Source organism: Callithrix jacchus, chromosome 11, assembly GCF_049354715.1.
Source record: "Callithrix jacchus isolate 240 chromosome 11, calJac240_pri, whole genome shotgun sequence".
NCBI lineage: Eukaryota > Metazoa > Chordata > Mammalia > Primates > Cebidae > Callithrix > Callithrix jacchus.
The window spans coordinates 122,002,420-122,026,363 of record NC_133512.1 but is presented as its reverse complement, the minus strand read 5'-3'; the positions used below and the strand labels follow the sequence as shown (position 1 = coordinate 122,026,363).

Genomic DNA, 23,944 nt, shown 5'->3' with positions numbered 1-23,944 from the left:
TATAAGGGATTTTCCCTTTAGCTTAGCTCTCATTCTCTCTTGCCTGCCACCTGGTAGGATGTGCCTTTCACCTTCTGCCATGATTGTGAGGCCTCCCCAGCCATGTGAAACTGTGAGTCCATTAAACCTCTTCTTCTTTATAAATTACCCAGTCTCAGATATGTCTTAATCAGCAGTGTGAAAATAATCTAATGTAGTAAATTGGCACCAGATAGTGGGGAACTGCTGTGAAAATACCCAAAAATATGGAAGCAACTTTGTAACTGGGTAACGGGCAGAGTTTGGAACAGTTTGTATGACTCATAAGAAAACAGAAAACTGTAGGAAAGTTTGGAAACTCCTAGGGACTTGTTCAATGGCTTGAACAAAATGCTGATAATGGTATAGACAATGAAATGCAGGCTAAGGTGTTCTCAGATGGAGATGAGGAACTTGTTGGGAACTGGAGTAAAGGTGACTCTTGATATGCTTTAGCAAAAAGATTGATGGTATTTTGCCCCTGCCTTAGAATTTGTAGAACTTTGAACTCGAGACAGATGATTTAGGGTATCTGGTGGAAGAAATTTTTAAGCTGCAAAGCATTCAAAAGGTTACTTGGGTGTTGTTAAAAAACATTCAATTTTAAAAGGGAAACACAGCATAAAAGTTTGGAAAGTTTGTGGCCTGATGATATGATAGAAAATAAAAACCCATTTTCTGAGGAGAAATTCAAGCTTCCTGTAGAAATTTGCATAAGTAATGGGGAGCCACATGTTAATCAACTAAGACAAGGGGAAAGCATCTCCTCAAAGAGCATGTTAGAGACCTTTGCAGCAGCCCCTCCCATCACAGGCTTAGAGGCCTAGGAGGGAAAATTGGTTTCCTGGGCTGGGCCCAGGGCCCCCCTGCTGTGTGCAGCCTAAGGACTTGGTGCCCTGTGTCCCAGCCATTCTAGCCATGGCTAAATGGAGTGAAGGTATAGCTCGGGCTGTGGCTTCACAGGGTGCAAGCCCTAAGCCTTGGCAGCTTCCATGTGGTGTTGAGCCAGCACATGCACAGAAGTTAAGAATTGAGGTTTGGGAACCTCTGCCTAGATTTCAGAGGATGTATGGAAACAATTGAATGTCTAGGAAGAAGTTTGCTTCAGGGGCTGGGCACTCATGGAGAATATCTGCTAGAGCAGTACCAAAGGGAAATGTGGGTTGAAGCCCCCACAGAGTCCCCACTGGGGCACTGCCTAGTGGAGCTGTGAGGAGAGAGCCACGGTCCTCCAGACCCCAGAGTAGTAGATCCACTGTTAGCTTGTACTATGCACCTTGAAAAGCCACAGACACTCAAATAGACAAATCCATACAGAGAGTAAGTAGATTACAGATTGCCAAGGGGTGAGGGATGTGGGGAATGGGAAGTGACTACTAATTAACGGTTTCTTTTGGGAGTAACAGAAGTATCTTGGAAGTAGATAATGGTGAAAGTTGTATAGCTTTGACAATATGTTAGGTTAGTGCAAGACTACTTACGGTTTTTGCCATTAAATGTCAATACTAGACATTTCATATAAATATTTTCTCATGTAATTCAGTCTGATATTTCCAATTTTAGAGACTGTATTAGTCTGTTGTCACACTGCTAATTAAGATATACCTGAGACTGAGTAATTTATAAAGAAAAAGAGTCTTAATGGACTCACAGTTTCACTCTTAATGGCAAAAATTGTAAGTACTTTTGTGCCAAGCTATACTAAAACCATTTAACTGTGTACTTCAAAAGAGAATGATATGGTTTTTGAATTATATGTCAAAAAAATTAAAATGGCATTTATGGTTAATAATCTGGGAATAGTAGAAAAAAATGACAAAGAACAGAAGGAAATGAACATAATAAGAATTTTTATTTTGCACAGGTGAAATTCTAGTTGCATTCTCATCAACTCATGCATTATAAAAAGAAAGTAGAAGTATATTATCTTTGTTATTATTTAGGATTGCTTTAGATATTCTGACTAAAATATATATTGGAACACTTTAACATAACTTATAAATTATATACTGGGAAACTAAATATAATGTTATTAGTATACTTGGTGCAGATAATTTGATTGCCTATATAGGATGCACAGAATTCAAAATGAAAACAATTGATTTGAAATAATTCAGTAAGGGGCTGGATAAGAAATAATTGTTAAAAATAATAGTTTTCTTATGTATTATCAAGAAACGAATATAACCTACTATGAAAAAGATAGCTCATTAATAATAATAATCTAAATAATAACTAAATTATAAAGCACTTAGTAGTCCTAGCCATAAGATATGATCAAAGATAAAGATGTCTCAGAGATTACATAATTGTAGGAAATTGAAAATAACTTCTAAAGAAGAAATACAAGTTACTAATAGACATACACAAATATTCAAATTAGTACTAAAAGAAACTAATTTGAATAGCAAGAATTCAAACTAGTACTGAAAGAAATTAAAAAGTAAATACCAATAAGATAGTACTGGCTAATATTAACAAGTCTAATATAGCTAGTGTTTAATGGTAGCTGAGAAATGGGCTTTTCTGTTCATTAACTCATGACTGGGGTTTGAATGTCCATTGTTTCTGAGTGACAATTTGCCTATATCTGTCAAAAGCCTTAAAAATATGTATAAATTTTGACCCAGTAATTACTGTATTCAGAATGTATCCCAAGGAAATAATTACACTAATAATCAGAAATGTAGAGACTGTTTTGCAGTATTTTTTTCAAATGGTGAAAATTTTAAGCAATGTTAAGTAGCATAAATGAGTTAAAGCTGCAGTGACAGTATTTGCCAAAACTAGCCATCACAATATTTCCAGTCTCATATACTCATTCTCAACCTTACCACACTCCCATTTAGAGTTTCAGTCTATTTTTCTTCTCCTTGAACCTAGGCAAGACTTTGTGACTCCCTCAATGAAGAGAATATAATGAAAGTGACATTGGGTTATTTTAAAACTAGGTCATAAAAGGCAATATGATTTCCACTGGGCTCTCTCGTTTTTGGGATATTTCTCCTTCGAAACCCAGGTGCCATGTTGTGAGAAGACCCACGTGATATGGCAAGGTATCAAGTAGGTGTTGTAACAGACATCCCCAGCTTAGGTTCCTGCCAACAGCTAGCATCTGCTAGTCATATGAGAGAATGAGATTTCAGAAGATTTCAGCCTCTGTTCCATTTTTTAAAAAAATTTTTCTAAGGCTACAAGACAAGCACTAGGGTTCCACTAGAGAACAGAGAAGGTGGGGAGTGTATTGACACTGTGGATTTCACCACAACTGATTCCAGCCTCCACTCTTTAAGCCACTACAGCTAGTTTTAAGTAAAACAGAGAGAAGCTGCTGTGTCTGCAAAATTGCAGAATTATGAGCAGAATAAATGTTGTTAACTCACTACATTTTGAAGTGGTTTATTACCCAGCCATAGTAAATAAAATAATAACACATATAAAAATGAAATTCTTGAGGCAATTTTAAATGAAAATATAGGCAAATAATATTTTTATAGCATTTACAGAAAATGACAAGTACATAAGAATATAATTACATTTTGTGTATGTGTAAACAAAAATACACATAAATACCCAACAGCTATTGTATATATATGCATAAAAACATATTGATAAAATGTATACCAAAATGTCAAGAGTGGTTACCTTCAAATGTTTGGAATAGAGGGATGATTTATACTTAATTTTTATGCTTGCTCATCTTACTTATCTTGCCATATTTTCTAATCTTTCTGCAAGTGGACATTGATCATTTGTTCAATAGGGACTAAATAAACTTGGACTTAAATTAAAAATCAACCAACGAAGCACAAAATAGGAACCTAGCTCAATGGCTGTTCATAAAAAAGACAGGTGTTTTAGTTGATTGCAAGTTCAAAGCCAGCCAACAGTGTGCTGTAACTGCCAGAATGTTAATACAAACTTAGGTAGCAATAAAATAATTTCAATGTCCAGAGAACCAGATGCATAGTTCTATTATGTGACACCTTGAATAGATCACACTTTGAGGCACCAACTTTAAAGAAGGTCAGCAACTGGGTTTCTTCCAGGAGGCTGCCCAGAATGGTGGTAAGATCTGTAATGGAATTATTGAAAAACAATGAAAACAACAGAGAATTCTGTTGGGAAAGAGAAAGTCTAACAGAGAGAGAGAGAGAGAGAGAGAGAGAGAAAGAGAGACAGACAGACTAACTTAGAAATGAGGGTTAGTCTTCATCTGCATAATTTCAGAGTCAATAAATGAAAACCTCAAAGAGACAGATTTGGCTTAGCCTGAGATAATACTTCCAATTAAATTGAGCTATTCAACAACTAGTAGAAGAGCCACAGAGCATAATGAGTCCTTGTTTCTGATGTTCTTGAGATTCCCAGGTTTCAGGATGTTTAGAGAAAAATGTCTTTCATGGACGATTTAGCCAGATATATTTAAAGTCCCATTTCTGACAAAATCTACAAAAGTATTTATCATAGGATCAGAGTTGCAACAGTATACTACCTGGGTAGTGCTTTGTAAAGTCTCACTTTAGGATACTTTTCCCTAAATGCCTGATTTTCTGAATTCCCAGTCTTTGCCAATTAGCACAGATGAGCTAAGGTTGGCAGTGATTTTTTGAAAATTAAAGACTCATATTTCTGAAGATGATATGTATCTTAATTAAGTCTCCTCATTAAAACTCCCTAGCTTTGATCATCAGTGTCTGTCTTTATACAGCACGTAGTAGACTCTTGCCCATTTCTTAAGTAATTTGATTAATGTAGACAGCTTGTCTTAGTTCAGCCCCACAAAGTAACTTTTTAGGCATTGTGGTCCAAATGGACTTGAACGTAGATCTGCTTCTTGTGTATTTTCTTTAAGTGGCCTTCCTGACATACCTGAAACTCTGTTTGGATGTTCATATGGAATTTCATCAAGTTGTTTGAAGGGAAAAGATACGTTTTTATCTTTTTCTATGAACAGTTATTAGGAACTGATTTAAAGATGGCAATTGGAAGCAAAATGACATCCTCTATGAGTTTTGTTGGGACTCATGTAGTATTCCTATCATGCAAATCCTCACCTCTGGTTTCACCCTCTCTTCAGATATAGCTAGCATGGATGGAATTCACGTAGGGTTCACATTCACAATGAAACTTCCTGCTTTACTTTACTGAGACATAGACACAGATTTCTAAACCAATGATAGCTGAGACAATTGGTCCTGCACCTCTCTTTCCACTTCCTTTTGGTCTTAAAAACAATGATTCTAGAGGCGTTATGAAATTAACAGCACACTCCCATAAAATATATAGTCCTATTATTTTTACTTTTGTCTGGACCCAGAATGTGGGTCAAATATCTGGACCCAGAATGTGGCATTGCATCAGAAGACAATCTTACGGTATCCAGAAAATGATAGTTTGATTTTTAAACTGTACCTAAAATAAGTTTAGATAATTCTTAATACTATAATTGAATCTAAATCTTATATGAACGATGGGAGACAAACTCTGTGTCTAATATTCAGGAGAAAATCAAGATAATAGATATTTAAATATTTTATTTCTTGGAAACAATGTATATATAACAAAATAACTTAAAGCATTTGCTGTTGAAATTTAAAAAGACAAATTCCCATTTACAAATATATAAGAACAGAAGCAAAAAAAGATAAGAGCTGTATATATGTACACTAATAATTTGAAAAGCCATTTGAGCAGAACATCACAGTGCAAAGTATGTTCAGATGATCTGCACCATTTGCTGCCAATTGAGGCGTACATCTCATTCATACAAAATTATTTTAAATTAAGGATAATGCATATACAGCTAACTTTTGCTACACTAGTTGTGAAAAAACCTCAAATACTTGGCAAATTGGTGAAATGTCCTTTTTCTTGCAGGAAGATTCATATAATGTTATGTGGGAGAGGAAGGCTTGCATTGTTACCTCTTTGCCCTCTTGAATGAGATCCAGTCAATTGAACCTAACAGTTAAGTCTCGCTAGTGACTTTTGTTCACATGGTTGACAACCCCTGAGTACTATTACTTTTTATTGATTTAGTAGCAAGTAAATGTTCATCTTATTGACAGATCTGAATTGGACATGGAAACAAAAACAACTATAATCTCCCTAAAAATATAACAAAAATGCACACTTTAGCTTAATGATGTTAAGTATAAAGGATTTGAAAATGAATGTAGTTATGGAACATGATGTTCCCTTCACTTTCAAGTGGGAGCAAATATTTAAACATATAGATATTTGAATATTATATACTCGCTTGCATTATGGATTTATGATTGGTTTTGGGAGAAGCCAAAGTTGGAGGTCGAATCTGTGGTTATTATTAAGCATAGGTTGAGAAACCATAAACATGTTTTCAGATCCTGTCACCTCACCTTTGCTCTATCCCTAGACATCATATTTTATAGTAGGTTGTAGCCATAGTTGAGCTTTATGGGCTTTGGAAGATGCAGCCTGGATCCAATCTCAGTTCTGTCACTTAATAGCTGTTTGACTTTGGACAAGTTACTTAACACTTTTACGTTCTGGATTCTTTATCTTTAAAGTGGGGCTGTTACTGCTACCTTACAGTTTCTTGAGAATTTAATAGATGAATGCAAGCAAAGTGCTTAGTGACAGGCCTGGCACCTAGTGGAGTATTTGATCATCATAGTTATTAATGCCATTATTACTTTAACAGCGTTTGGTGTACACAAAGGAAAGAAAAAGCAAGAGCAGATCTTGCTCTTTGCACAGATTTTGCTTCTCACTAATTTATGTGTGATTGAGCAGGAATTTTCTTTTGCATGTATTCTGTAGTTGCTATTGTTCATTTTTATGTGTTTCAGCCTTCTTTTCAAGAGAATAATGTACCACTTTTGAAGATTCACTACATAAAAGTGGCATCTGTCAGCTATATCCCTAAGAAACTGTTCTAATTTATAGGAAGCAGGTGTTTGACTACAAGATTTTCTTTAGTCAGTGATGCAAAAATTTTTTTCTAGTAAAAGTATTTCAGAGAAACTAGAATAAGAATTTCTTTCTTCTTAGAAAATAATCTATACATTATATTTTCTTTCTTTAAAACTTTTTAATCTTTATTTTATTTCAATAGTTTTTGGGGTACAGGTGATTTTTGTTTATATGGATAAGTTATATTGTGGTGATTTCTGAGATTTTGGTACACCCGTCACCTGAGCAATGTACACTGTACCCAATGTGTAGTTTTACCACTGTATTCTCTGCCACTCTTCCCCCCAAGTACTGAAAACCTTTGCATCTGCATAGCTTAGCTCCCACTTATAAGTGAGAACATATGATGTTTGATTTTCTATTTCTGAGTTACTTCACTTAGAATAATGTCCTCCAGCTTCATGCAAGTTGCTGCAAATGCTGTTATTACATTCTGTTTTACGACTCTGAAGTATTCCATGGTGTGTACATACCACATTTTCTTTACCCATTTGTTGGTTGATGGGCATTTAGGTTGGCTTTATATTTTTGCAATTGCAAATTGTGCTGCTATAAACATGCCTGTGTATCTGGCTTTTTCATGTAATGACTTCTTTTTCTTTGGGTAGATACCCAGTAGTGGCATTGCTGGATCAAATGGTAGTTCTACTTTTAGTTCTTTAAGGAATTTTCATACTGTTTTCCATAGTGATGGTACTAATTTACATCCCCACTAGCAGTGTAAAAGTGCTTCCTTTTCAGCACATCTGCACCAACATCTATTATCTTTTGATTTTTTAATTATGGCCATTCTTGCAGGAATAAAGTGGTATCTCATTTTGCTTTTAATTTGCATTTCCCTGATAATTAGTGATACTGAGCAGTTCTTCATACATTTGTTGGCTGTTCATACATCTTTTGTTGAGAATTTTCTGTTCATGTCCTTTGCCCACTTTTCGATGAGGTTGTTTGGTTTTTTCTTGCTTATTTGTTTAGGTTCCTAAATGTCATTTGGAGAAAGATTAAGTAAAGAATTTTCAGTTATAAACTTGTTGATAATATCTATGTGTCCCCAACCTGGTAGCTCAGCAGGATACTTTACTTTTATCAGGTAAAAGTAAAGACTCGACCCAGGCATGGTGGCTCACACCTGTAATATCAGCACTTTGGGAGGCTGACTCAGATGTATCACCTGAGGTCAGGAGTTTGAGACCAGCCTGGCCAACTTGGTGAAACCCAGTCTCTACTAAAAATACAAAAATTAGCTGGGCATGGTTTTGGCTGCCTGTAATCCCGGCTACTCAGGAGGCTGAGGTAGGAGAATCACTTGAAACTGGTTGGCAGAGGTTGCAGTGATCTGAGATCGTGCCATTGCACTACAGCCTGGGTGACAAGAGAGAAACTACTTCTGAAAAGGGAGGGAGGGACGGAGGGAGGGAGGTAGGGAGGTAGGGAAGGAAGGAGGGAGGAAGGAAGGAATATTCCCCATAAAACTTGGTCCATTGGGAGCTGACTGGGTATAAGAGGACGTGAGACCTGTTTACCATGTGGACTAGTGGACAGCTTATATTTTGAGCCAAAGGAGGCAGATGAAAATACCTTAAGAGCACTGAAGCTAAGAACTTGTGACGGGTTGGCACATCCTTCCCATTTAAGTGATGCTGTGAGTTCCATCTGAACTCCTTTTAATTTCCTTAGGAAAAAAATGGGCAAAGCTACGAGAGCTAATTAATGGTCCATTTGTGATCAAAAAGTTTTGCAACTGTGATCAACTTATCTCTTCCAAAGAAAATAATCCATTAGCTGTGAGAGTATTTGCCCCCAGAGGCAGCATGAGGGACCGGGGGCAAAGGATCAAGAACAGGCAAATACCTTGTTTGACCAGTATTGTGAGTGACTAGGCCTGATTTAAATATCTGGCTTGAAAGGTACCTACTGCATTTTGAAAATGTGGATGACTTAAGGATGGTTTACGGGATTATTTTATTAACAATACAGCAGGTTCATTTTACACAGTCTTTTTAGAATTTTGAGTCCTGTTCTGGCTTCAAAGATGTTTTCATAATTCTAAGACCTGTATTTGAAGTCACAGGACAGTGGAATAGCCATGTTTTGTGGTATTTGAAAAGAAGCTGTACTTCTTTTAGCTTTCCTAGTTTCAGAAAATGCAGGCTGGTCATATATTCTAGTATGCCTAGAGTTTTAGATTGCAAAAATAGTCACAACACTTTTCAGTAACTCTCATCAAATGGTAGAGTCTAGTTTTTCATTCTTTAAATCTGGGACTGACCTTGTAACTTTCCTTAATACATCAAATCTAGTAAAAATGATGAGGTACAAGATGTTTGAATTATGAGCCCAAGCTTTAAGAGGCCTTAGTCTCAACTTTCATTGCCTGTAGAATGCTGTGTCTACCATGTGGAAAAGACAGCCTCATGTATAATAAGACAAGCTGCACATTTGCTGACAACTGCCAGACCTGTGAGCCTAGAATGATTCAGAAGCTATCTTAGATCATTCAGCCACCAACAGGTCTGAATTCTGTGAGCTGAGAGAAAATCAATCAAGCAGGCCCAAGCCAAAAAATCCTCCTAAGTGACCCATAGATTCATGACATTAAAAAATACTGTTATTTAAATCCAATGTTAGTATGCTATATAGCAAAAGCCACCTGATATGCCTGGGACAGTCTTAACTTACACCTGTGTCATAGAGTCATTATAATAATGCATTTTTGGTAATGCATTTTTTAAAAATTTTAATTTTTTTTAAGTTCTGGGGTACATATGCAGGATGTGCAGGTTTGTTACATAGGTAAATGTGTGCCATGTTGGTTTGCTGCACAGATCAACCCATCACCTAGGTGTAAAGCCCAGCATGCATTAGCTATGTTTTCTGATGTTCTTCTTCCCCTGCTCACCTTCCACAGGCCGCAGTATGTGTTGTTTCCCTCACTGTGTCCATGTGATCTCATTGTTTAGCTCCCACTTACAAGTAAGAACATGTGGTGTTTGTTTTTCTGTTCCTGCATTAGATTGCTGGGGCTAATGGATAATACATCCTTTTATTCTCAAACTATCCTTGCTTGAGTATGTTGTAAAATCAACTTAAGTAAATAATACCACCATCTATTCATTTGCCAAACAAGTATTTCTGTTGTGAGCTGGATTGAGCGGAAGGCAAAATAACAGTGGCCCATCCTACTGTGTCTTGTTTTTGTCATTTTTTGTATTGTTTTTCAGATTTCAGCTTTTTAAAAGAACTCCTTTTGACATAGATTAATAGACTAGTTCTCTTTACAGGTGTTTATCTGACAACTGAAACAGTATCTTAGAATGATATCTCATCATACAATCTCAGTGTACCTTTGAAACTGATGAGATTTGCTCCTTATTGATGTTGAATGATTACAAGACTTGAATTATGGGTATCAAAAAGTCAGTGTTGTTTTCAAAGAAATACTTTTGAGTAGCAATACATGAATAAAAAAAGCATGGTGCAATTATTCTATTAATAAAGTGACTAACACACAGTCGTATATTATAGTAGAAGCACATTTCACAAGGGTTTTCTAAACTGAATCAATATGTAAAATACTTTGAATAAAATGATACATGCTACACTTTGTTTTGTAATATATTTTTCTCCGAAGGCATAGATACAACATTTATAAAATACATATTTTGATGTTGACTATCTGAAATGCTTTCTTTGCTAAATAGGGCTGGCCATTTGCAAGACTGTGATATTAACAATTTGGGCCTTAGCTTTCTTCCCTTTATTTGCCATTCCTTGCCAACTGGAACAAGACACACATTTCAGGGTAGGTAGGATTTGCTCTGTCTCTTCTTTCCACTGACAATGTCACATATGCACATAGGAAAACTTTCAAACAGTACACCAACATTTATAGTAAAATATTAGTCCTCTTCTCACTGTAGATTCTAAGTCCTCCAGTCCTCTCGGGAAGTAACCTCTGCTGAGCTTCTTTTACATGTCTGTTCTATGCATGTGAATATATGTTTTAAATACATATAGATGCTTTCAATCTTAAGCATCAAAGAGCATCTCTTCTTGTCCCTTTCTTTGCAGAATCAGCCTGGCAGCTGGGATTCTGTACACATATCCTGAAAACTGGAGGGCCTTCAAGGCCCTCATTGCTGCTCAGTACAGTGGGGCTTAGCTCCATGTACTGTCGGCACCAACGCACTTCCACTTTGGCCAAACCAACCGCACCCCTGAATTTCTCTGCAGATTTCCTGCTGGCAAGGTTCCAGCATTTGAGATGGATTCTGTGTGTTTGAGAGCAATACCATTACCTACTATGTGAGCAATGAGGTGCTGCGGGAAAGTACCCCAGAAGCAGCAGCCCAGGTGGCACAGTGGGTGAGCTTGGCTGAAAGTGATATAGTGTGCCCAGGTAGTACCTGGATGTTCCCCATCATGGACATCATGTACCACAACAAGCAGGCCACTCAGAATGTAAAGGAAGAAGTGAGGAGAATTCTGGGGCTGCTGGATGCCCACTTGAAGATAAGGACTTCTCTGTGGGCAAACGAGTGATTGGCTGACATCACAGTCATCTGCACTCTGTTTTGGCTCTATAAGCAGGTCATAGAACCTTTCCACCAAGCCTTTCCCAATTTTGTTATTTATTTTTATTATATATATAAAATAATATATATCATTATTATAATATATATGATTACATATCATATATAATAATATAAATTATATCTACATATAATTTATATACTATATAATACCATATATAATATTTTGTAATATACTTTAAAATATTAAAATAATATTATATATTATATATATATACATATACATATATATATAATAACTGCTGGTTCCTCACCTGCATTAACCAGCCCCGGTTCCGGGCTGTCTTGGGGGAAATGAGACTGTGTGAGAAGATGGCCCAGTTGGATGCTAAAAAGTTTGCCGAGAGCCACCCCAAAAAGGATACACTACAGAAAAAGCAGGTTTCACAGGAAGAGAAGCAGAAACTCTAGGCTGAGCAGAAGGAAGACAAAAAGGCAGCTGCCCCTGCTCCTGAGGAGGAAATGGATGGATGTAAGCAGGTGCTGGCTGCTGAGCCCAAGTCCAAGGACCCCTTTCCTCACCTGTCCAAGAGTACCTTTGTGTTGGAGGATTATTTATTTATTTATTTTTTAGACAGAGTCTCACTCTGTCACCCAGGTTGGACTGCAGTGGTGCCATATGGGCTCACTGCAACCTCTGCCTCCCGGGTTCAAGTGATTCTCATGCCTCAGCCTCCTGAGTAACTGGGATTACAGTCATCCACCACCATGCCCAGCTAATTTTCTATATTTTTGGTAGAGAACAGGTTTTCACCATGTTGGCCAGGATGGTCTCAAACTCCTGACCTTGTGATTCTCTCGCCTCAGCCTCCCAAAATGCTGGGATTACAGGCTTGAGCCACTGTTCCCGGCCATGTTGTATGAATTTAAGCAGCAAGGACTCCAATGAGGATGCACTCTCTGTGGTACTGCCACATTCTGGGAGCACTTTGATAAGGACGGCTGGTCTCTGTGGCACTCAGAGTATCGCTTCCCTGAAGAACTCACTCAGACCTTCATGAGCTACAGTGTCATCGCTGGAATGTTCCAGCAACTGGACAAGCGAGGAAGAATGCCTTCACTAATGTCATCTTCTTTGGAACCAAAAATAGTAATTCCATTTATAGAGTCTGGATCTTCTGAGGCAAGGAGCTTACCTTTCCACTGAGTCCAAATCAGCAGGTGGACTACTAATCATACATATGGTGGAAACTGGATCCCGCAGCAAGGAGACGCAGACACTGGTTTGAGAGTACTTTTCCTGGGATGGGGCTTTCCAGCATGTTGGCAAAGCCCTCAATCAGGGCAAGATCTTCAAGTGAACATATCTTGCCATTGCCAAGCTGCCTGCACCTGCCCTTCACGGAGATGGGGGTCATTAAGGGAAACTGAACATTCAGAAAAAAAGTCTCCTCTCTCACGTGGCTTCCTTACTTTGGTGAACTTTTTTAACCTCTGGTTTTTTCAGGTGTGCCATCGTTATAAAATTAATGTAACATCATATAATTAATTTTGAATTAATTGGTTATTTTTAATAAAGCTCCTGGAAAGGTAATCTGACACAAAGGGAGCATTTTGTGTTATTTATTGTTATTTACATTTTTGCCCAGAATCTTGCATCAGCAATGGACATAATTACACTTGAAATCCAAATATTTTTAAAAGTTCTATAATACAGACTGCAATGACAGGGTAATTAGCTGGGCATGGTGATGTGCACCTGTAGTCCCAGCTACTTGGGAGGCTAAGGGAGGAGGATTCCTTGAGCCCAGGAGGTTGAGGCTGCAGTGAGCCATGATTGTGTCACTGCACTCCAGCTTGGGTGACACAGCAAGACCTTGTATCAAAAACAAACAAACAAACAAACAAACAAACAAACAAAAACAACAGCAAATCCCCAACCAGAGTGTAAAATCTTCTTGCCTAGACAAATATGTGCTACACTTGAAATAGGATTTAAAAACCCAAGCATATACTTAGACTATGCAGTGTATTCACTTCAGAGCAAAATGTACCTTTCTTTAGATACCTTTACTTTAATGATAAATAGCAGAAGAAAATAAAGAAAAACATATAGGCTTTTTGTGGATTTCTTTCGATTTGAGCATTTGCTCATTTATTCATTTATTTTATACACTTAATCTATATCTGACACAGACCTACATGAAAAAGAGGCAAATAGGCACAGTCTTGTGGAGAAGACACTCTTTATCAAAATAATTATACATATGATATTTAAACAAAAGGTGAAATGCAAGGTGTGTGTGTGTGTAAGTATATGTATATAACCTGGTCTAGTCTGGGGTGTTGGGGTCGCTTTACATTGGGAGCTACTGTTGGGGTTACTACTTGTGGGGGTCTGTCTTGCAGACTTTGACTTAGTGATGGATGAATAAAGTACACTGACACACAGATAATTATGCTTTGTTAGTTTGACTGAGTGTCTTGGCAGCTTACAGACTTTTTGGAGAGTGCTGTCAACAGTTGCGACTGCTGGCTTTCATCAGCTAGTGAGACATGCGTTTATTTAGTAAAGTTTACTTGACAAAGGCTTGAGTCGACACTACTAGAGGTTAAAGATTAAAGGACTGATGCTTAAAGCAAACACTATTACAGGATGATCTTTTTTGTTGAATTCTTTCTGAGAGGGCTATTTGGCTTAAAGGTTAGTGTTAAGACTACATGAGTAAACAAGTTAGTTAGGCAAACTCCTTATGTTTCTTTGTTTCTATTCTAATTTATTTAATTAAGGGTACAAGGCTGCCTTTAGCTAAGAACTATAGAAAAAACCTTTAGGACTTCCAAAAGGGTTTGAGACTGTTCTATAACTTTCTCTAGTATTTTTTCCTTAGTATTTTTGCTTCCACCTTGAGTGACTCCTCACATTCTGGTTTGGCAGAGGCCTTTTCTTTGGAAGTTTGAAGGAAACAGCTTTTGATCTAAGAATTTTATTTCCACTGAATTGGTCATTTAATTCTGAAGGCAATTCAGTTACTTTCTATTATTGAAAGGCTTATAAAATATACCACACCACTCATATACTATCCTAAAATACATTGTTGGATGATATATTCCAATATAATTTCTTTCTCATTCTCTCCTTTTCTTGACAAAGCCCTTTTTCTTCTTGTTTGTACAGAAATACACAGAGTCAAAGTGGAGTACTTCCAAAAGGTTTTGTTTACTTAATTATAGAGTTTGTGTTAATTTATGCCACAGTTTTTAATTTTAGTATATATTGTTACTAAGCATTTAATTTTATATGCAACAATTATATTTATTAAAATAAAAATGTTAGGCCTGTGGTATGTCTATGAAAATAAAAACAATGATCTGAGTCCACATAAAGTAACTATAATTTACTTGATCTGTCTCAAACTGGTGCACATTACAATATTACAAATGTAACCTTTTGCTCTCAGACAATATACTGCAGTGAGTAAGCTTGTGCATACACAGGTTGAGTATACTTTATATGAGTATACCTTATCTGGTTCTTATCTGAACCTTATGTGGGACCACAAGTGTTTCGTACTTTGTGTTTTGGAAATTTGCATATGCATAATGAAATGTTCTTGGGGAACCCAAGCATACACACAAATTCATTTATGTCTAATACACACCTTGTATATATGACCTGAAGATAATCTTATACAACATTTTAAATGATTTTGTGCATGAAACAATGTTTGTGTATCCTGAACCATCAGTAAGCAAAGGCGTCAACTGTCTGAGCCACCTATGTGGACAATCTGTGGTGGTCATTATCTCTGACTCTGAATTTATATGCTACCAATAAGTAATCATTGTCTTACTCTTATTCACACATAAGGACTTAACAGTAAAAAAATGACATACCATTCATACAGTGAAAAATGTGTTCAGGGTAACAAAGCATCTCAGTACCATCATCAGAATACTTGCTGTTGAACAATGGCAACAATGGACAACTGCAAACTTCCAGTCCCACACAGGCATTCAAAAAGTTTATAATTTTAACCATTTCAGATTTCTTTATTCAAGATACTCAACCTGTATATCATTTTTCACTTATGCAAGTGTTTGTGAGAAATATGTCATGTATTGTTGTATAAAGTATTTCTGCAGTTTTGGTAGTTATTGGCAAATTTTTGTTCATTAGAATTGCACCAGTATCTATTCCATCAGCAATATATGAGGATACCTGTTTTCCCATAGCCTCACTGATGGAGTGTTTTCTTGAACTTTTCAGTTTTTACCAATGTGGTAAGATAAAATGTTACCTTGAAGTAGGCTTAATTCCTGTTTTTTCATTATTAGTCAGTTTGAGCATCTGTTTATGTTTAAAGACTGCTTGATTTTTTTTCTTTCTATAACCTTTGCCCATTTTTCATTTTTTCTTATTTTTAGAGATTTATAAATTCTAGCAAGAATACATGTTTGTCTGTCACAGAATTACAAGTATTTTTTTTCTTGATTGCTCTTTGAATTTATTTATGGTATTTTTTGACCTGCAAAAAAGTTTGTCTTAAAGTTTCATATGTGATGAAAATTATCAGTCTTTTCTGTGGGAGGACTGAATGGCAAGCCATGGTTAGATCATCCTCTTCCGCTGTAAATTTATATATAAATTCTCCGTAGTTTTCTTCAGTACTTTAATAGCTTCTTTATTTTTATCAATGAACCTCTGCTTGTAGTTATTAGTTGTGAAGTGTATCAGAAAAGAATCCAACTCTAATTCTATTACAGATCACAAGAGCAGAAATCTGTGTGCAGGGGGAGCTTGGCTCTGGTGGATGCCCTTAGTTTTGAGGAGGGCTTCCAAGAAGCTGCAACCCAAGAGTAAGGGTCAAATGGATAGGTAAGACCCTCATAAATTCTGAGTCAGCTTTTGGATATTTCAGTTTCTGAAAGTAGATAAAGGTAATCCCATGTTTATAGCACTCTGGCAGAAACAAAAGATAAATAATCTCGAGAGGAAAGTGACACCATTTTAGGTCTAGTAAGATTATTTATACAGCCAGTTTTTCAAATACAAAGTCTGGAACATAAAAGTATCCAAGATATCCAGGCATATCAAGGGAAAAGACTAGCTGAACAAAACCCAGCAGAAACAAGCAACAGGAAAGATTCACAAGGCTTCAGATATTAGAGCTATCAAAACCCCTAAAATAACCATTTCACTGTGCTATAGGACACAAAATATAAACTAGAAAATCTGGCAGAGAACTGAAAAGTATAAAATACGGAAATTTTAACTAAAGTATTATAGTCAAATTTGAAAATAAGTGATAAAGGTTTAGCAGCACATTCGACACTGTTGAGAGTAGCATTTATGAACTATTAATCATATACTAGGTAGAGAAAGATATCCAGAATGAGCAGGAACACTTCAAAACAGAAAATAAGAGTAGTGGTAACACAAATTTAAGAGAAATATAAGAAAATGTCAAAAGTAGATGAATTTAAAAGTGGCAGTGACAGCTGGGTGCAGTGGCTCACGCCTGTAATCCCAGCACTTTGGGAGGCCGAGGCGGGTGGATCACGAGGTCAAGAGATCGAGACCGTCCTGGTCAACATAGTGAAACCCCGTCTCTACTCAAATGCAAAAATTAGCTGGGCATGGTGATGTGTGCCTGTAGGCCCAGCTACTTGGGAGGCTGAGGCAGAAGAATTGCTTGAACCCAGGTGGTAAGATGCAGTGAGCCAAGATCATGCTATTGCACTTCAGCCTGGCACCTGGACACCAAAAAAAAAAAAAAAAAAAAAAGTGGCAGTGATAACTGGCAGGTAAATTGTTGCTAGAAAAAAATACTAATCAAAAATCCCTTATTAAGTGAAAAATTTCATTGAGAATGAAAATAAAATATTTAAGTTTTGGGATGTTCGATAACTGTGAAAATTTGTAATCAGTAACACAGCACCAAAGAAAACATGAAAGGGTCTTCAAGCAGAAAAAACTCCAGATGAAAATGCAAAGACGCAGGAGGAAAGAAGAAACCATGGATATTGCAATTGTGTGGTTCAAACCACTTTAGTTTCCATTTTCATTTTAGGGGAAGTTCCATAATTAGGTTATTTCTGTCTCACTGACTTTTTCTTTCATGAATTCTTTGGCAATTTCTTAAATAGATCCTCAAGAATGTTCATAGAGACAATATTTCTAGAATTATTGTATATTTTACTTGTAGGGCAGCTTGTCCTACAAAATGTGGCTTCATCTTTTATATCCTGGTTTTAATACAGCCTGAGCTTAGGCTTTCTCTTTTATTTATCTTTTAGATATTGCTCAATGCAATTCTGGTATTTTCTATGGCTTCAGAGAAATTTGAAGCCTACCTTATTTTTTTCCCCTTCTACTTGTTTCTGTATTGTTAAAGCCTAATAACCTGACTAGACTATAGCTCAGTGTTAATCATTCTGGGCCACTTCTCTAGCTGACTGTGTGTTCTTCTAGTATGTATATTAAATAAAAATTTTCAAGAATTGTATAAATATTTGTTCATTTATTCAAGACTCCAATTAGGCATATATTGACTTATTTTGCCCATCTTCTATATTTATTACAGTCTGTCTAATTGTTCCTATTTGTGTCTTCATCTCCATTCTTCATGTTCGAAAGTTAAATTGTTACTCTCTGTGCCCCCTATTATATATTTTTATATGTTTCTGCTCTCCTTTGCATATCTTCAAGTTTTGTCTTCATTTTTGCATTTTTTTCCTTTTTTCTACTTCTTCCTCAAGTTCTAACAGATCATGTCTTATTTCTTCTGTTGTCTCACTCACTGTCTTTGTTCTGGATTCCTGTATTTCTCTCTTTGACTTCCTTTACAAAATGGATGGCTTCATTTAATATTTTTTTAAAATTATGAAAAACAACTAGTACAGTTTTCATATTGCTTATGAATTAACTTTCTGAATGTTCTTTATCTACTGTTAACACTTATTGCTATTTTCCACATTTCTAAAGTAACTTCTAAACACTCGGCTTATGTAAGCCATGTTTCTCTGATTTTTGGTGCTTTGATTGGCTTTTTATTTTTATATGCTGTACAAAATTTTAATTTTTTTCTGAGTCAGAACTTTACTATGTGAACTTTTATAAATGCTCAATTTGAATTTATTTATCATTTTCTTCCCTATATTTATGGAAAGCTTACTGTATATCAGTGAGCCCTAAGGATAGAGCAGTGAACCATAGAGCCAGATATTTGCTTTCACAGATGAGAGAAGGAAAAAATTAAATAAATGCATCCAATACAGCATGTGCTCAGTACTATGTGAGAAGAAATGCAGGGTATTATAAAAGCACATTAAGAATAGTAAGCATTTAGGGCCAGGCGCGGTGGCTCAAGCCTGTAATCCCAGCACTTTGGGAGACCGAGGAGGGTGGATCACGAGGTCAACAGATCGAGACCATCCTGGTCAACATGGTGAAACCCCGTCTCTACTAAAAATACAAAAAATTAGCTGGGCATGGTGGCACGTGCCTGTACTCCCAGCTACTCGGGAGACTGAGGCAGGAGAATTGCCTGAACCCAGGAGGCGGAGGCTGCAGTGAGCAGAGATCGCGCCATTGCACTCCAGCTTGGGTAACAAGAGCAAAACTCCGTCTCAAAAAAAAAGAATAGTAAGCATTTATAGTCTTCTGATGTATAATTACACAAATCCTACATTTTAGGAAGCATCAAAAGTTCTATCCTTAGCAAGCTAATGCAGGAACAGAAAACCAAATACTTCAAATTTTCACTGACAAGTGGGAGCTAAATGATAAGAACACCTGGACACATAGAGAGAAACAACACATGGGGGTCTATCAGAGGGTATAGAGTGGGAGGAGGGAGAAGATCAGGAAAAATAACTAATGGGTACTAGGCTTAATACCTGGGTGATGAAATAATCTGTAGAGCAAACCCCTATGATACATGTTTACCTATGTAACAGACTTGTTCATGTACTCCTGAACTTAAAATAAAAGTTGAAAAAATGAAAATTGGGAAAACATTAGCCCCAATGTACTTTATGGACAAATCAAAACAAAATAACAACAAAACATTATCTCATAAATTTATAATGTTCGGAAGAATCAAAATATTTCTCGAGGAAGGAATGTCTAAACTGAGAATCAAATCAAAGAGTGTTCCAAGCTGAAGTCGCTGTTCATTATGATATGTAAAAACGAGAGAACGAGAGAGCTAGGTATTGACAGATGAATGAGTCCCATTACTTTGTTTCCATTTTATCAGTCTACAAACAGAATTCATCTATTAAAACCCTAATGGCAGAGGAACAAATCATATTTCAAATAGCATTTATTATCTCCTTTTAGAACTATTTTTCAGAGGCAGGAAAATGCATCTTTTAAAAATATTCTCTTTCTGTGAAAAATTTTAGATTCAGTAGTTAATAGGCAGAGTTAGAAGATTTCAGGTAACATATATGATATTTTGGCTGACATTCCAAGAGAATTTGGAAAATCCTTTGTTTGGAGGACCCTTGTTGGTTAATGTCATTGCTCTTAATTTTAGTAACTACTTCATTGTGCATCATTTCCCAACAGGATCCTGCCAGTCTTCGTCTGCCTAACATTTGTACTAGCCAAACTTTGAAGTTTAAAATATTTGTAGAATGAAGTAAAGACAGCTGTTGAGGGCCTTCAGTATTATCCATTTGAAAGTAATATTTTAGGCCCTCATTCATGGATTCTTGCAGTAAATTGCACATTTCACACTACAAACTGCTATTAATCCTTTTATTTTCTTTAACAATTATCACCTCCATAAGACTGTATTAATTTCCCCAGCATTTCTCCGCTGTACTACCAAATTCTACAAGGAACGGCAGCGTTTTTGCCTGATGGATCCAAGAGTTGCCAGCTAATTACTGCTATTATGAAATCCATATGACAAATTTCCAGTGTGACAGCTGCTGGACAGCATTAAGGCTGGCCTTCTGGGTCCTTTAGTTTGTTTCTTTGTTTAGAGAAGGTACACAAACCAACTATCCTATCCTATTTATGCCACAAATATCAAAATCTTGTTATAATTAAATCCTTGTAGTATTTTTTTTATATGTGAAAATGAAAACATATTTGGGCAACTGTAAATGCATGCTTTTTATTTTTAGAATCGAAACTCACATTGTTTATTTAATTGGTCTGGCAAAGAAAAAACTGTGAGGAGGAAAACAGAACCGCAAACTCATGGCCTCTTTCTCATTTATCCTGAGTTTCCAAATATAATCCTTTTTGTAACTGAGGACACACACCCACAGAGTCTAGAAATTTGCAAATTATGATGAACTGCAAGTAGAAATGTGAATCCTTCTTAGAGTAAGAGAGTAATCTGACAAATATGAGTTAAGCTGTCTTAAAAACTAATCCTGTTTTTTTCCTTAAAGCATGTGGGTGAATAAAGAAAAGCTCAAGAGGCTAATATTTTAGTCCAAGATCCTCTAGGGTCAAACTGGAAATGACAGAAGGGATAAAAATGGAGACCAAAAAAAAAAGACTTCTTTGGCTGAGTTTGCTTTCTGTTTCAGAGCCTGGTAGATGTTTAAAGCTCTTTCTTTCATGTGCACTTTTATAGATTCTCATGATGCAGACAATGCAACTTTCTCTGACTGGTCTTCTACCTTCCTACTACCAATCTCCTGGTTATCTGGTGGTCTACTTAAACTTTCTGTTTATCCAGCATAGTGTGGTGCTTAAGAAACCTAAACTGGGCTGCTACAGTTCACATCCTGGTTCTAGTGCTTATTAGTTGTGTGACCTTGCAAATTTCTTTAATATCTCTTGCTTCATTTTCTTTATCTGAAAATGGGGATGATAACAAGTAGAACTATTTTCATTGATATGCTGAGAGGAAACTTTCTATCTATATACCTACCAAATGATCTTATCTATCCTTCTATCCATCCCATAGAACCATGGTGTAAGAATTCATTATCATTATCATTATTTTCTCTATGGAGCATCTGCAATGGCTTCAGTTGAGTTTTCTCTCACATTTTCCGCTACAGATCCATTGGAAACACTAATGCCTTTGTTTGTTTGTTTGTTTTTACCACAAGCAAACACCAGATTTAAGTAATGCCTAGCATGGCAGTAACCTTTCTTTTGCTCATTTTGCACCACTGGCACAGCTGTCTGGTGTCTCTGCCCATAACATTTTCCAGTCAATCATGCCCCATCTAACTTCAGGAGACATATGTTTTCTGAGCAGTCTTACTGAAGACTCTCTAACTATGATTGAGATTAAAAGATTGAAACTGGATGCCTACTTATCACCATATACAAAAATTATTCAGAAGTAGATTATAGACATAAATGTAAGACCTCAAACTATAAAAATCCTAGAAGAAAGCCTAGGGAATACCCTTCTCAACATTGGCCTTGGCAAAGAATTATGGCTAAGTCAGAAAAAAGAACAAGATTATTTCCCTTGCAGGGGCCTAGATGGAGCTGGAGACCATTATCTTTAGAAAACTAACACAAAAAATGGAAAATATGACATGTTCTCACTTTTAAGAGGCAGCTAAATGATGAGAACCTATGGATACATAGAGGGGAACAACATACACTGGGCTCTTTTGGAGGGAAGAGGGTGGGAGGAGGAAGAAGTTCAGGAACAATACTAATGGGTACAAGGCTTAATTCCTGGGTGATGAAATAATCTGTAGAGCAAACCCCCATGACACAAGATTGCCTATGTAATAAACCTGCACATGTACTCCTGTATTTAAAATAAAAGTTAAATAAATAATTTATGGCTTAACATTCAAAAGCAATTGCTTTTGAATAAAAATAAATATAAATAAAATAAAAATAAAATATGGTAAATGAGACCTAATTAAACTGAAGAGATTCTGCATAGTAAGAGAAACTATCAAGGAAGTTAACAGATGTATTCTTAAACTATGCATCCAACAAAGGTTTAATATCCAGAATCTATAAGGAACTGCAATAAATCAACCAGCAATTAACAAGGAACCCCATTAAAAAGTGAGCAAAGGATATGAATGGGCACATCTCATAAGGAGACATACAAGGGCCAACAAATGTGAAAAAATGCTCATCATCACAAATCATTGGAGAAATTAAAATCAACACCACAATGAGATACCATCTCATACCAGTCAGATGGATTTGTTTAAAAGGCAAAAAATAGCAGATGTTGGTAAGACTGTGGAGAAAAGAGAACACTGTTGGTAGGAATGTAAGTTAAATTAGTTCAGCCACTGTTTTTGAAGATTTTTGAAAGATCTAAAGGTTGAACTACCATTCAACCCAACAATCCCATTACTTCGTAAATCCCCAAAGGAAAATAAATTGCCCTACCTAAAGGACACGTGCATCCATATGCTTATCACAATTCATAATAGCAAAAATATTGAATCAACCCAGGTACCCATCGATGGTGGATTGAATAAAGAAAATGTGGTCCATACACACCATGGAATACAGTGCAGTCATATGACAAAATCATGTCTTTGCAAGAATGTGGATATAGCTAGAGGCCATTATCCTAAGTGAACTAATGCAGACACATAAAGCCAAATGTATCATATTCTCACTAATAAGTGGTAGCTAAACACTGATACATACACATGGGGATAAAAATGGGAATAATAGACACTGGGGACTACTAGAAGGGGACTAGAGGTAGAAGGGAAAAGGCTGAAAAGCTACCTATTGGGTTCTATGCTCATTACCTGGCTGACAGGTTCAGTCATTCCCCAAACCTCAGCATCATGCAATATATCTTTGCAACAAACCTGTACATGTACCCCCAGAATCTAAGATAAAAATAGAAAAATTAAAAAAATTTTTAAAGTCTGTTAAAAAATATTTATTTTAGAAGCAAACCGCACATGATACTGGAAGCCAGGGGAATATGCTGTAAATTACATGTATTAGAAATGGAGAAGAAAAATCTGTCATTATTTCCAGATGACATAATTGCATACATGAAAATCCAAAACCGTAAGATCTATTTGTTCTTTTTTTTTTTTTGGAGATGGAGTCTCACTCTTTAACCCAGGCTGGAGTGCAGTGGCGTGATCTCGGCTCACTGCAACCTCTGCCTCTCAGCTTCAAGCTATTCTCCTGCCTGAGCCTCCCAAGTAGCTGGAACTACAGGCATTTGCCACCATGCCTGGCTAGTTTTTGTATTTTAGTAGTTTATGGTTTCACCATATTGGCCAGGCTGATCTCAAACCCCTTACCTCAGGTGATCCACCTGCCTCGGCCTACCAGAATGCTGGGATTACAGGAGTAAGCCACTATGCCTGGCCTGTTTGTTATTTTTTAAGTTTTATATTATGAATTTGTTTACTTTCTCAAATAAAGACCTATTGAGATTTTGGATATTGAGTTTTTAAAAGAATTTTTCCAATTTCTTTACATTTTCAAATTTACT

The 23,944-nt window shown here is 36.4% G+C and overlaps 1 pseudogene; it reads left to right on the top strand.

Moving 5' to 3' along the window:
- Window positions 1–936: 936 nt before the first annotated feature.
- Window positions 937–16,253, top strand: LOC100391477 (elongation factor 1-gamma pseudogene; annotated as a pseudogene).
- Window positions 16,254–23,944: the final 7,691 nt, after the last annotated feature.